This window comes from Bombus vosnesenskii, unplaced genomic scaffold (assembly GCF_011952255.1).
Source record: "Bombus vosnesenskii isolate JDL3184/JDL3185 unplaced genomic scaffold, Bvos_JDL3184-5_v1.1 scf7180000014679, whole genome shotgun sequence".
Lineage (NCBI taxonomy): Eukaryota > Metazoa > Arthropoda > Insecta > Hymenoptera > Apidae > Bombus > Bombus vosnesenskii.
Genome location: NW_022883589.1, coordinates 1 through 15,619, shown reverse-complemented (window position 1 = coordinate 15,619; position 15,619 = coordinate 1). Strand labels below are relative to the sequence as shown.

Below are 15,619 nucleotides of genomic sequence, written 5' to 3'. Positions count from 1 at the left end.
AGGAAGAGGGAAGATACGTGATGCGGGTTCAACCTGCCGCGGGAACCTTTAAAGAAGGTCGGTGCAACGGGAGAGATGTAATTTTAATAAATTGGAGAGCAAGTCATTGTAAAAGATTGATATTCAGATGTTGGAGATGCAGCAGATTTACAACTCGCTGGAATTAAGTTAGTTAAGGCGTTGAAAACCTAACGTCTTTTCAAAGGCGTTTGCCGCGTTTCTTTTCAAATCAAAATACATACATACGATACGAACAATGTATGCGCCTAAAGTTTTAAAGTTAATTTCTATTCAAGGAATGGACTGTTTTATTATAGATTTAGGAAATTGAAAAGAAGCAATTGCTTGTTTCTAAGAAAGAATCGCGAGAAGTACAGTTAGAAACTGTATTGTGTATCACTTTTCCTGGTTTCCGTAACGAGGAAGTGAAAAAAAAACGCAGACAAGTCAGCGTTTACCGCAGCTAAATGGAAGATACGCAGGTACGAGTCGTTACAGTTTTGTCGTTGCAACGATTCCCGCTGCGTAATTTGATAATGAACAGTTGAAAAATAGCAGCGTTGTATCCGTACTCTTTAATATCCCATTATATGGAAGTTAACGACCGGAAAATACACCGCTCGACTACTTGAAGGAAGTAGCTCATGAGCAAGTCTTTTGTATCCTCGCAATGGTATAATTCCTGTAATGTCTCGTTCTCGGAGGATTTATTTCGTTGATTTGTACTTGTTTATTGCTTTTGTGTTTTCATGAATGGAGCATGTCGCATGCGAATCGTAATATGGTTTTAATGGCGTTTCGACTTCAATGATATCAGCGGCTGATTGCGCTTCCCGTAAGAAGCTTCCAATCATTATGTATTTTAGGAACAACAGATAAGGATATTTAGAGAACGAATTAATTATTCAATTGTTCGCGCAAGAAATACCTGTCTCTTTTTCGAAAGTTATAAATGCTGTTTTCAAAGAGTTCCTTAACTCACCATAAACCAGATAAGAATCTTTGGTTCCGCCTAGAAAAAGAAACCTTCAGATCAAACCGATAGGGGTTCGGATTATATTTTCTAATCGTATTTGTATATTTCTTTTTACGGTCAGCTTGTCATCCACGTACAATCGAACAGAGAGTCCATTAATTATTTCCCTTCGACTTGTTTCAGGGGGAGCATCTCGGAAGCCATGCCGGCTGACGAGTTCGCTGGAAATCGAAACAGAAGCAAACCAAGACTGCAACCACCTTAACGAACCGCTATTGTCACTGGCAAGGTCATCGGGCAGACCGGATCTAATCATGCTCACGCCGACCATGCTTCCTGTGCACTCGTTCCTCTTTCTTAACGACGTCAACCAGAAGATCGGGCGCTAAAAAATTCGAAATCGAGTTGATTGAAAATCTCAAGGAATATTAAAAAAAAATACGAATAAACAATTTGATATAGAAATCATCCATTTTGGGCAAAGAAAAGAAACAATCAGAAAAAGGAATAACCACAGAAGCTCTGAATTTCATTACTTCCTAATGGTACTTCCTTGGATATTTTTACATTCTGGAGGCGTGAACGAACTCTGAAAAACAGAAACGACTTCTATCGGATGATCGAAAGAACTACCTGGACACTGAGTATAATTATTCACACGTGCGGATGCCATTTCCGGCATGTTTCTCCATGAAGGAGGTCAGCTTCAGTTTTTGCCACTTGTAGATAGAAGTTGAAGTGGCGGACGTCTTAACGAGGTTGCTAGAATGTCAAAGAAATAGATGAGGGAAATATTATGAAGATATATTTATGAATATCTAATTGAGCATTTAATTAAGAACTTAATCGAAAGACCAAAATAAGTTGGTTCTTGAGACCAAGTACCTATCTAAGTATAATAGTCTTTTGTACTTACGGTTTAGTAAGAGGACTCGAGTAAAACGATTACTCGTTAAAAGGAACAATAGAATAATCATGCCTCCGCAGACGGTGGTCTCTGCTTTCATGCCTCATCGCGGAGAATCTCAGCGAAAAAGGTATCCCGAAGCGTGAGCTGAAAGGTGGCTATGTAGGCTGCCTAGTGAATGCCGTCGCCATGGTGGAGCTGGCGTGTAGCAACTCCCTAAGTCCAGGAACCTAATCCCGCGTCAGAAAGACAAAATTCGCTACGGAGAAAAGTAAACAAAAATATATATATAGGAAAGAAGAGACAAAGATTAAAGGTCGTTAAGAATTAAAGGTAATTTAATGATAAAAGAGAGAAAGAATTGTGTAAAAATTGTACTGGGAAAGAAAAGAAAGAAGAAACCTCCAACGAGAAAGACGTGCTCAGAAGCGAGTCCCGCGTAGCGCCATGTAGAGGAGCAGGAAGAAGCGCAGTCTTCCTCAGGCATTCCAGCGTCGAGTAATGCTGAAGCATATCCTGACGGGGCAACCGTCGTCAGCGGGCTCCAGGCACCAGCACAATGACTACCAGGCGAGCTCGGGCTCGTTGCACGGCGGCCACCACCACCACCATCATTCTGGTCACCAACAGGATCAACAGCAACACCATCATTACAACCAAAACAGCAACGTTCGTGGAACGACAGGGGGCAGCCAAGGACGGGGAGTCGACGTTTACGACTCGGTGGTCCATCAAAGAGCCAACGTGCATCAGGCTGCCACCACGCCATCTTCCACTCACAGACACCCTTTGAATCATTCTCAGTTGAGCGTGAACAATCTTTCTCAACGATTGAATCACTCGCACGCTCTTAATCTGTCCACGTTGTCCACGTCGAAGCATTCTGTGAACAGCGTCAGTCCTGTTGCCGGTGGGAATAACAATAACAATAATAATAATCTGTCGACTACATTGGGGGTGATATCCCCGCGCCGCTGCACCAGGACAGCAGACCTAAAGCGAATGGAGGCTTTGATATCTCGAGACTGTCCAGATTACCCAGTCAGGCGACACCTTCGCCTGCACCTGCTCTTCAGGGTACGACTACCGGGGGACAGTTAACCGGTCCCGGTTCCACGGCGTACCCCTTGAACGCTTCCTGGTCGTCGTCCCTGTCAAGGAATCACAAGGACCACGAGGTTAGCGCGAAAGAGACGTTGACCAGTTTGGGTTTATTGTGTCTAGTGTCGTTGTTACTGGCGCTACTCTCGTTGATCTTCTTGCTGAAGATCTCACCGTTAACGGTGACGCCGAGTAGCCTGATCAGCCCGGAAGAGTATACGATTGTCTACGAGGTGACGTTAGCGCTGTGCGCACTCGCCCTCTCCCTAAACTTCTGCTGTCTCCTCATGTGCGCTATACAGTTCCTCTTCACTGTGAAACTCGTCAAGACTTCGTATCAAGGACATTGGTGAGTAGAGTTTTCGTTTTATGCCACGCTGGGTAAATCTGTGATTTATAACGCTTTAAATACCTTTGTACATAATCCGTACTTTACTCAACCCGAAGGTCGAACAAGGTGTGAAAAATATATACGTTTAAAGTTTGTATCCTTAAGATACTGTTATCTTTGAAAATTCGGAAGTCAAACAAAATACACAAAGAGAAACTTCTAAAAGTGCAAATAAACGTTGAGATACAAATATCCTTTAATCCGAACTATACATATGATGGAAAGAGGACTCTCATAGTCATCGACATTTTCCCTCCTAAATGTCAACAGCATCCATATTTACATTGTTGCTGTTGTACATGTAACTTTTCAAACTTACTTAGGTATTGATAAAGAAAAGAAAAATAAGCATTTTCCTGGTAGCTGGGAATTCGCGGGATTCGCGGTCGAACGATGATTACCATTAATTTCTATAATCTGGCGACGCTATCCTCAATCATTATCCTTGTGCCGGAATATAAGTTCTCATTCGTCCATGCGTGGCCTATCTGTGTGCGTCTGGAACAAACGCAGTGTCCCGTATCCCGTGCGATATATCAGAGGCCTGTCTAGTGTTTCTTCTCACGCGGCCTGGAGGACGAAACGCAAAAATTCACATCCTGTACTTGACGTGCAAGCGTTCACCGACCGCGTGTCCCGTTTTTGCTGATCAAACACGTGTCTGCAATCACAATACGATACTGTGTGGTGAGATGTATCCGTAAATGCGTATGTTTCGTGACGCGAACCTTGAAAATGAAAATTACACTTTCGTTTATTCCTCGAGCGTCGTGCACGCAGGAAATCGTATAATAATTTTATTAGTAAGATTTTTTTATATAGACTACGCTATATTAATTTGTGACCAACCTGAAAGATCGTGACACGCCCTTTGTGTAGAAATTGCAATATTCTCCGTTTTACCTAATAATTCTCCCAGCAAATTCAGCACGCACGTTCGCGAAAAATATTATCGAATACACACAGTGCAGTGCAGATCAAGTTACAAAGGGAATATAGATATGCTCGCCTCCCGTGACACGCAACTCGAAAGCGAAAATAAGGCTCGTTAAAGACGATACATACTCCTCGAGATGGGATCTGTGGTTTCTGCTCGGAAGTTCCCTTATCGTTGGTCAATCGGATTTCTTTTTTATCTTTTTCGTTGCCGACCGAGACAAAGTAAGCATCGCCGACTCTAATTACTAGCGAATGGAAACGCGCGTTAAGTTATGCAGATTGGCCGAAATCGTCGGCCAAATCACTGTGTGTTACGTCGCGTAACACTCTACCTAGCCGAGGCCACACACCGCGGGCAATATGGCAACCAGATGTCTTCGGATACTCACTGCGTACCCTCAACAGTCTCAAGTACCTTCCATAAATCTCATAGATTTCCTAGTAAAGGTCCTTCAAACCCAAACAAACGTCTGTTTCCGAAGAATTTCCAAAGACTATTGTCTACCACGGCGTGACAAGGGAAAGTTAGTTTTTCTCACGTACGCTGCAACTTTCCTCCCACTAACCACCTTCTCTCGAGGGCGGTTAAGACCCTTCGTGTGACCAATTAACAACGAAGCCTATTCCCTCACTCTCCTAACTAAAATCGTCACCAACAAATCCGATGGATGGAGACAGCATCGTCTCCCAAGACAGTACTGATTTTACATCCTTCGAACGGTCAACATCCTTCAACCGGGTATACACACCCGTAGATCAGTCACTCACTCATCTCGTACATACGCACCAGCGTAACTGTCTTCGTTATAAGTTGTTGGAATAAACGGTGAAATATAACTTACTCTGCTGTGTCATATTCATTTAACCACCTCTGTTATCTTAACCGAAACAGGGGAACGACTACTTCGCGGCGTCGATTCACCGAATCGTAGCGAGAATTTACGCCTCTCGCTGACGCGTTTTCCTCGCGACCGCGTCTCTCCGCGAACGGTCGTAACACTGTGATTACCCTCAACGGACACGCCGTTTTGAGTTTTCTCTTCGGTTCTTTAATTCCGTCCTTTTTCTTTCGCTCAGTTTTTTGGCCAATGGCGGGTCTTTTATCGCGTGGCGAGTTTGATTCGCGTGGGAAAATGTCGTGTGCTCTTCGGCAGATAGAAAGATCATTGTTTCTTAAAGCATCCAGACGTTGTGCGTGATTGGCATATTAAAGTTTCTTGCGAATGTTACCGTGTGACCATGTCTCCCTTGTGACCGTAATTGTGCGACGATGTTTTCCTGCAAATATTACCATCTAACAAGTTTTTCCAACGAATATTACTGTTCGATCAGGTTTTACTCGAATCTTGTTCTTCCCTTGATAGGGTCCTTTCCTTATATAGAGTGTCCCAGGATTTCGCAGTCAAATCTATGCCACTATATTCCACTGACTATTTTAATGTACCAAACTACGAAGATGCGGCTGATATTGTGCGTGTTGCGTTATTCCACAACTAGGCTTGATTGGCAGGCCATTGGAACGAGATTTGTTCAAGCTGTTCGAAATGTTGGAGAACGAGCCGTTAACATTGTAATGTATGCAACTACAGAGACGTATCGTAACTTTTGTTTCGAGAACAAATAACAGAGAAGAAGAGAATAATGAAGATTGGACACGGACGAAATTAGCTGTCGATCTTGAAACTCGTGCACTGCGATTTCAGATAATCAAATTAGCATAGAATGAGATTTGGGAACGGGCAGAGTATATTCCGGAGTTTGGATATATATATATTTAGATTAAAGATTGGTTCTTTGCGAGAAACGTTTTTAAGCAACATATGAAATTCTTCGTCTATTTATAGTATATTTCATTTTACTATAGTGGGAGCAGTATTCTATAAATCGGTTTATAAGAGTGCGAATTTATTATCTTAACGCTAGCTCCAACTTTATGTAAATTCTTATATTATCCGACTAATCAATTTCTCAATTTTTGTTGACGTAAGAATCTATATAAAGTTAGAAGAAGAGAAGAAACAACAATGACTGTACAATTCTAAATTAAATGTTGAAACACGGCCTTTTGACCAGGCCTGGTAGAGTTAGTGTTAAATCATGCTTTGTAATTATTTATTTTGGCTGGTGGTAAGCAACGGTAACGCAAACACTGATCGAAGTAGACAGGTGTTCGTTAGACAGGTATTCAGGCCCCAGAATTTCCAGGTCACCGATTGGGGCCCCTGTTGTAAATTTCTGGTGATTCGCCCAACTATTGGTTAACTAAGAGTAAAGAGAAGAGGACAGTTTACATCTGAGCTACTGCTTCGATTAACCACATCTGGCAGAATAGCCTTTAGGGAAGAAAGTGTACCGTTTTCTGTGGTCGACCATCCTTTGTTTTCTTTTCTGAACAATAGATCTAGCTTGGACATTGATAACTAGCGGCTTATCGATCGTTCGATGACACAGGACACAGCCATTCTTTATGCTACATTATCACCACGACTAACTTTTACAGCTGTCTGCTAAGTTAATATTACCGGTTGTGTCACAGTATCGCAGTGTGCCCAGAAGAGATAACCGGAGGACGATTAAAATTGCAACGTCACCGGACGCTTCTCGTTTCCCTTCTTTCTCTCTTTTCCTCGTCCTTTCGCTCAACGGTTGTTTCCCCTGCTTTGCCTCCGGGGCTTCCAGACAATTCAAGATTCTGCTGAATTGGAATGCTCGATTTTCTCCTAGAGAGCTGTTTAGCTAGAAGGAATAGTCCGAGTGTCGACGGGTATGCGAAGAACTGTCTTCTTGTGCTCTTAACCACTTAACTACGTTCGACGTGTTTATTCGTTATTGCTTGATTTTACCTGCTCACCCCATAGAGGCATTTTTGAAATTAAACTTTAAAAAGTTAAAAATTAATTGTTTCCAAAATGTTTTCAAATACTCCGAAGATCATTGGATATTTTCGTGTTAAAATTACAAAGTAAAATATGCACAGCTGTATCCGTATTATTAATAATGGAGGCTGACTCCTACGATATTTTTCTACCATAAAAATTTCTACCATAGACCTCCCCCAAATGTAAGGAAATAAACTCCGCAGTTAACAAATTAATTGTTTCCAAAATGTTTTCAAATACTCCGAAGATGACTGGATATTTTCGTGTTAAAATTACAAAGTAAAAGATGCACAGCTGTATCCGTATTATTAATAATGGAGGCGGACTCCTACGATATTTTTCTACCATAAAAATTTCTACCATAGACCTTCCCCAAATGTAAGGAAATAAACTCCGCAGTTAACAAATTAATTGTTTCCAAAATGTTTTCAAATACTCCGAAGATCACTGGATATTTTCGTGTTAAAATTACAAAGTAAAATATGCACAGCTGTATCCGTATTATTAATAATGGAGGCTGACTCCTACGATATTTTTCTACCATAAAAATTTCTACCATAGACCTCCCTCAAATGTAAGGAACTGCGGCATAAGTTCCCTAATAAACAATAGGAATTTCTGTTGTAAACTACAAATTACAAATTACGAAACCTTCCGCTCTAAATTAACTAAAGATCACCAACAATTCTCCTTCGTTCTGAAACTAATTCTCCGACAATGGTGTTCCCTATGAATGAGTCAACTGGCAACGAAAGACCAAAAGCAAGAGGGTTCTCGGTCAGTGTCTCTGGTGCACGCCAGCTAGGAAGCCTTAGCCGAAGGTCGTCCGGCTGAAGATAACTGCGAAGTCTGCAAAGTGGCATTGTTAGCGAAGGAGAAGGAGCCCTGGGGTGTGCAGACGTGCTCCGAAAGAAGCACGAACTTTAATGGTGGGTCCCAGTAGTAGACGGCCGTTCCTCTTCGCTTGCTCATTGTCACTCGAAGCTCGGTGCCCGTCCCTCCTTCCGTACCACGCTACCGAGTCTGAGACGCGAGGATGAAAGGAAAAAAAGCCGAAGTATGACACAGGTCCAACGACGACACCAACGACGGCGACGACGATCACAGAGACACGAGAAGAATGAAAGACAAGCGGCGCTGCTAAGTGCCGGCTCATTACTTAAATGGTCCGTAATAAGGGATCTCTGGTGCTGCTGGCGCGAACACGCTGAACAGCAGACTTTTCGAATAAAGCCACTTTTGGACAAAGTAGTTGCTGGCTCACGAAGTTTTCTTCTTTCGTTGTTAGATGGCGCGATCCTAAAGTAGGCGCGCATTTTTCTTCGCGATCTCACGTTTCGATCGCGGATTTCGACTTATTGGGGAAACAGGTTAATTGGATTATTACTGGAGAGACGTGGATGGATGAACGTTTTCATCGTTTCGTTCAATGACGGGTGAAACGTGTGAAAAGAGTTCGTAAGGTTTAAGCTGGGTGAGAAAATACAGCTTTGAATTTCCTATAAATGAGAGTTTAACAACGACGTGTCAAACACGACGCATGGAGCATTTGTACTAAATTTCTTATTAAATCTTGTTAATTCACTAGCTAAAAAACCAACTATTACATCGAATATGATACGACCAATAAAAATAAAGATATCGATACGAAGAATACGAAACGTAGATTCTTATGAATATGTGCGTTTCTTTAGGTGTATCGCTCCTCCAAACGACAATTCGCCGAAACACACATCAACTTTAACCAATGTATGAGAAATCGTCTCTAGCGCGTTTTTATGCCAAGATGAACGCTACTGTGACCCCGAACGAACCGTGAAACTGAACGATTCGATCTGTCATTGAAAACGCCCATCGGTCGCGAAAGTCTTGTTCGTTTTTCATCGACGGCCCGGTTTTACGTTACACGCGTGTCTGGTTTCTGTTCACGGGCGGTTCTTCGTGCGTCAGAGCGTCCGAGCATACGCGTGCACCCGTTCGTCTTTCCACCAGAAAGAGAGAAGAGGGCTCTCTGTCGTGGCTGTTGGCATTCCACGCCTTCGAATCCGGCATTTCAAACTTTTTTCACCGACACAGGGCACTACGGAACGGGAATAAATTTGGCGGGCCGTGACTGCGCCTTAATATTCCAACAAGCAGACAGAAAAATAGAGAAAGAAACGGGCACTCGCGTGTCTCAATGCTTGTAATTTATTTTTCGATTAATTCCCAATCACCAGCCGATAATTTTGATGTTTCCAGCTGATGATAAATCGAAAAAGTGAATAGAGGACTTCCAGTAGAATTTGCGTGATTCATTCTTGGCGTTGATTGGCGTGAATTGTTCGTCAAGACGTTATTTTTCCAAGGGTATAAAAATCTGTCAGTTAGGTGGAAACTATCAATTTGTATACGAAAGATACGATCGTATTTGAAGATTGTATCGTAGTCATCTGATTTATCGTGCAAATTTTGCACGTGACAATCTATATTAAGTTTGTTGTAGCATTAATTAATCACAGAACGTTACAAGAAAACAAATTTGGTTTGGCAAATATAATGGCCGATGTTATGTAGATATGTGTGGCGGATCGGTATCAATAGGACGCCGACAAGTCGAGCCGCGGGTACCAACCGCCAACACTAGAGGGCTACGACGACAACGAGTCTGTCTGTCTAACTCTCTACTCCGCAGGGAGGATTCGCTTTAGCGAGTCTATGGGGGCTGGCAAACCCACGGTCCCGCAGCCAGGGAGGACCGTCGGGACAAGCGTCCCGCTTACGTGAGTCCTCTATGTACACCGCAAGGAAGGATGCCGTGGTGTAAGACTGTGTCTTCGCCACGGAACCTATGGGTAGTAGCGCACCCACGATCCTGATGCCAAGGGTGAGACCGTCGGGAGAGCCGCCGAGGTACATTTCCTCAACTCCCGCTTACGTGAGTCTCATCTGGGTCTGACCGTACGGTGTGCAGGTAAACCGTGCGGCAGATACGTGGCGGTACATCCACATGCGTGGTCCCACCGTTGACAAATGAACGGTACCACGGGCGGTCGAGTGTAGCCCTGAGGGCGTAGCGAACCCTTGGCTCGACCAACTTGGGCAAGGACTCGTGGTGGCAGTGGTTGTGGCCAAGTGCTGGCAAGAGGGCTGGATTAAGGGGGACAAAGTCCCCTGAGCCGCCTTCGGCGGGTGAGCAGCGTCCCACCTGCTCCGGATACCGTCCCGGAAGACGGAAGGGCTTGGAAAGCGCCCCGTTTGACCTGAGACGAAAGAGCCTCCTGCGGGCGAAAAATTAGGTAACCGGTACTGTGTACCGAGTGCGCTGGTTGGGCGTATCCCAACTCCGAAAATGGCTTCTAGGGTTGCCCGGGCGCTGTATAGATACTAAATCTCAGGAAAGCACCCGACACCAGGAACCAAACTACATGTCTAACTCTCTAGGGGTCGAATATACGAGCGATTGATATAAATACCGCACCTAGCGAGACTCACTCTACGTCTAAGGCAGGGACTACCGAGCATAGCCTTACTGACAAGTCCACCGGTAGTCCCAGGACGAAACGCTCTCTCTCTCTTTTCTTCCGTCACATATGTAATGTTCGAATTTGTAAACTATTAACTTTTTCGACAAGGAGGTATAAGGAACAAGTTAAAGTAGACGTCATGTTATGAATCATCTGCGAGATATAAAAGACTTCTTTTATGAGGGATCAACACCTCGTGAAGTCAGATTTTATTTATAACATACGATTTTGATTTATTTGTTTGAGGTAGTATGTCGTGATAGGGTCGGAAGGAAAACTCAGATTTCTTGAACGATAAATGTTTATTCACTCTAATGTCAATGAGTACACTTGATACAGGATTCGCGATTGTATTCGGTTCGCGAATGCGCGGTTATAAGATAGAGCTTGGGAGCGTCATGGCGTATAAATACGTATGGTGATGTTTCGAGCTCGCGGAACACGAAGGTTTTCTTCTCGCCGTGTCGCGTAATCGGGTGAGGACTGATTTTCTCTATTCGCTCCTTTAAACGGTTCGCGAATTCCGAGTTGGCCTGTTGCTTCGTTGGTACGAAGAATTCTGTCGGCAATCGTATGCCAGTACCGTAAACCATTTCGACTACCGTTGCGTTCAGGTCCTCCTTGATAGCGGTTTTTATGCCTAACAAAACAATTGGTAGGACTTCTACCCAGTTGCTCGTATTGTGACATTTTATTGCTGCTTTTAATTGTCGATGTAGGCGCTCTACCATTCCGTTGGATGCGGGGTGATAGGCTGTTGTGCGTAAATGCTTAATGCCGAGCAACCGGCATAGTTCATTGAATAGGTTTGATTCGGACTGGCGTCCTTGATCAGTCGTTATTTTTGAAGGTACGCCGAAACGAGCTATCTATGTAGAGAGGAGGGCCGAGGCAACGGTTGTCGCTATATTGTGAAGTTTCTGCCTTCTAAGGCGTGTCGAAAATGTTTGACTGCGGTGTATATCGCGAGTAGTTCGCGATCGTACGCGCTATATTTTTGCTGAGCGGGGGTCAAAGATTTCGTTGCGAATCCTAGCGGTTGTAATTGGTTATTCGCGCGTTGTTGTAATACTGCCCCCATTGCGTAGTCGGACGCATCTACCGTGAGGCTGATAGGCGCACCTGGTATCGGATGCGCCAGCATCGTGGCGTCCACGAGTGCACGTTGCGATTCGCGAAAGCTGTTTTCCTACTGCTCCGACCACTCGATGAGCGCGTTGCCCTTTTTCGCGCCTTTTAACAGGTCGTTGAGCGGCTCAAGTGTTTTTGCGGCCCCCGGTATGAAACGTCGGTAGAAGTTTATCATACCGAGGTACCTACGTAGTTGCTTGGCGTTCGCGGGCTTCGACAATTTTACAATCGCTTCGACATTTTCGGGCGGCGGCTTAATTCCGTCGGGGTTTACCGAGTATCCGAGGAATGTGATTTCGTGCACGCCGAATTCGCATTTCGTGGGGTTTATCACAACGCCGTAATTATTGAGACGGTTGAGCAAGATTTTCAAATGTTCGCGATGTTGGTTTTCGTCGTTCGAGGCTATGAGAAAATCATCGATGTACGCGTAGACGATATCGAGCCCGCGTATGATTTCGTCGACGAACCGCTGACATGTTTGCGTGGCGTTCCGAAGTCCAAACATCATATTTGTTGTTTCGAGAAGTCCGGTAGGCGTTGTTATCGCGGTTTTTTCAATGTTCTCGGACGCAATCGGAATTTGGTGGTAAGCGCGGACTAGATCGATTTTTGAAAAGATTCGCTTACTATGCAGATGTTGCGCGAAGTCTTCGATATGTGGCGGTGGGTATCTGTCGGGTACGGTGCGGGCGTTCAACGCACGGTAGTCGCCACATGGACGCAGGTTTCCGTCCTTTTTCGGCACTACGTGCAGGGGTGATGCCCACGGGCTTTTCGATGGTCGCATCACGCCTTGCTCGATCATGTGTTCAAATTCCGCTTTTATCTCTTTAAGTCGATCAGGTGCAAGCCGACGCGGTTTGCTGTAGACTGGTGGACCAGGTGTAGTTTCGATGTGGTGTAGCATACCGTGTCGAATTCTCTCTTTTCCGAAGATCCGTGGGCGGGTGAGGTCCGGGAATTCTGCCAGGAGTTGGTGGTATGGTGATTCGCCGATGACGGTCTTGTCGGACGCTTCGTCTGTTGTGGCGGTGTATCCCCTTGATGACGTCTGTGTTATCGTATCGATAAGCCTTTTGTTTCGCGGGTCCACGAGCAACCCGTAGTGGCTTAGAAAATCCATGCCAATGATGGGTGTTTTGACGTCGGCTACGGTAAAATCCCACTTAAATGCTCTGCGTAGGGACAGGTTTAGGTAGGGACAGGTTGGCCGCGAACAGCTCGTACTCGCTTCTGTTCACGTGTCCGTGTAGCTTGTTGCGCGGGTATACGCAAACATCTGCGCCGGTGTCGATGAGGTAGGAGATCCGCGAGTTCTTGTCCGTTACGAATATGCGGCGAGATGCCAAACCGTCGTCGTTTGCCGCTTTTACGGACGGCTGGTCCGGTTTTCCGAGTTCCAGGAGCAAGGGGGTGTGCACTTTCTCGCGCTTTCTCGGAACTGTGTGTGATAGTAACACAGCCCGTCTTGCCGCAGCGTATCGCGAGGGCGCGAACGGCGGCGGGATCGTGTACGCGAGCGTGATTGTACTCGTGCCCTACGGTGTTCATTGCTTCTTTGCTCGGCTACTAGCGCTCGCATCTCGCTCATATGGGCGTCCATTCGCGCTACCCGCTCGGTGACCAAGTTGGCGAAGGCTGCCATGGCGTCGCCTATTCCGCTATTCTGGCCAGGTGGGAGGGTTATCGCAGGTAGTCGGCCTGCGCTGGTCGCGGCGATCTGCCCTGATTCCAGGGTGGCTTCGTAAATGTTATCGGCAATTTGTATGCGGGAGTCCGGATCGTTGTTCTGTACAGAGGCTAGGATGCTCCGTATGCGCTGTGGAAGTCGACCTTCCCAGACGGTGAAAATGACATCGTCTGCTAACGAATTGGTGGCTAGGCTTTTGAGATCACGGTAAAACTGAGAGGGCTTCCTGTCCCCCATTTGCTCGTTCTCGATTACCTGTCGGAGTCTCTTGGCCTACGACTCTCCCAATCGCTTGATGGGCTCCTTTTTGACGTAACGCTCTGTCGCCGGTGCGGCGTCGAATACGTCTCGAATTAATCTCGCGTGCGACTTGTCGAGATTCGCGATGACGACCTGGTATTTTTCTTGGTCACTAGTGATCCGGGCAGTTTCGAACTGCACTTCCAGCATCTTGAACCACAAGTCGACGTCGTCAGACCAGAACGGTGGCACGCGGAGAAGGGCGCTAATCGAGTCTGCGTTGTCCCTGCCGGCCTTCGTACGTGCGGAGTGGGCGGTATTGGTCATTTCGAACTGATTTAGATTCATTGTGTTACATTTCACGAGCACTCGGGGATAATCACGTCGGGGTCACCAATTTGAGGTGGTATGTCGTGATAGGGTCGGAAGGAAAACTCAGATTTCTTGAACGATAAATGTTTATTCACTCTAATGTCAATGAGTACACTTGATGCAGGATTCGCGATTGTATTCGGTTCGCGAATGCGCGGTTCTTAGATAGAGCTTGGATAGCTACGATTCGAGATACGCTGCGAGTGCGGACAATGATTGCACGAGATGTCGCGAGCTTAGATAATTATTCGGCTCGAACCGTGTAAGTATAACGATCGTGATATACTGCGGTAACTCGCGGTAATAGACTGACATTTTTGTCGCGATGCTGCTGCGGAGGAAGACTCGTTGGGATGTGTCTAATGATGCGAAGGCATCGGATTCGTTGAGAAAAGCTTTGCTTCGGAAAGTGAGGGAAATGTACGTTAATGTTTATTGGCTAATTCGTGTTGGTCGTTGGAAAAGGATGCTAGCTGCCCTTGAGAGGGTGTTGCTAGCGGGCAGCGTCGTATGTGAGAGATAGCAGATTTCTCGTGTGTCCCCGTGGTTGGTGGTCGACTTCGAGACTGATAAACAAAGACTGTTTGTCTCTTTGGAGGACCTTAGCTAAAATAAATCCTAAGATTTATAGCGGTCCTTAGGCTAGCTGGAAATATTCGGTACGAATGTATCGACATCTGGCAATCATCTTGTCCGCAGGTATAGGGTCTTTGTGTCGTGCGTCAAGCGACGTAAACTGTTGGGAAGTTTACTGTCAAGTGCCGCCCCATGTTCAAGGAAAATGTATCTGCAGCCGGTTATAGCGGTATTTACGTTACGGATGATCTATGGGAAGATTCACACGAACAAACCTTTATGGACTAACCAAATTTATTTTGTTATTAAAAACGATCTACAGAACCGATCGACGACTGGTGTACAATTTAAAAATTGCTTCTCTATAAAAGCAAGAAATCTAATTTACATCGTGTTCTTCATCTGTCGCCTCCATATATATCCTGGTGGCAATAAAATTCTGAATTTACGAGAAATCCGTATTTCGACTTAAGCTTATCGATGTTACCGACTGGACAAAGCCTTCGAGAGTTTAAATTAACCGATCGACCCTTCGTTGAAAGGACGAGCAAGTGCCAGGAAACTATCGTGGGAACGCTCGTAAAAGCGCGCAATGGTTCGGCGTGGTAACCTAGGAAGAGGAACAGGTGCGACTGAATCGTAACGGTTGTCGTGGCCCCTTTCAAACGATCCGTGGCCACCCTTCAGTTTCGGCGTCATTAACCCTTCCCTTCTTTCTTCCTGGTTCACTTAGAAACGAAGAAAATTCCGGAGGTAGTTTGCTCTTAGCAGCTGCAATTTTTTTTCTTTGTTTAGTCGACACGAAGCATTTTGGAGAATTTCTGTGATTGCATCGCGAAGGTACAGAGAATAAGAAAAAGCGCTCTTTGTTCGTTGACAACTTTCTGTCAATTAGAAATAAGAGTAAA

General features: G+C 45.2%; 1 pseudogene; it reads left to right on the top strand.

Moving 5' to 3' along the window:
* Positions 1-2,285: 2,285 nt before the first annotated feature.
* On the top strand, positions 2,286-3,352 carry LOC117240488 (annotated as a pseudogene).
* The last annotated feature ends 12,267 nt before the right edge of the window (positions 3,353-15,619 follow it).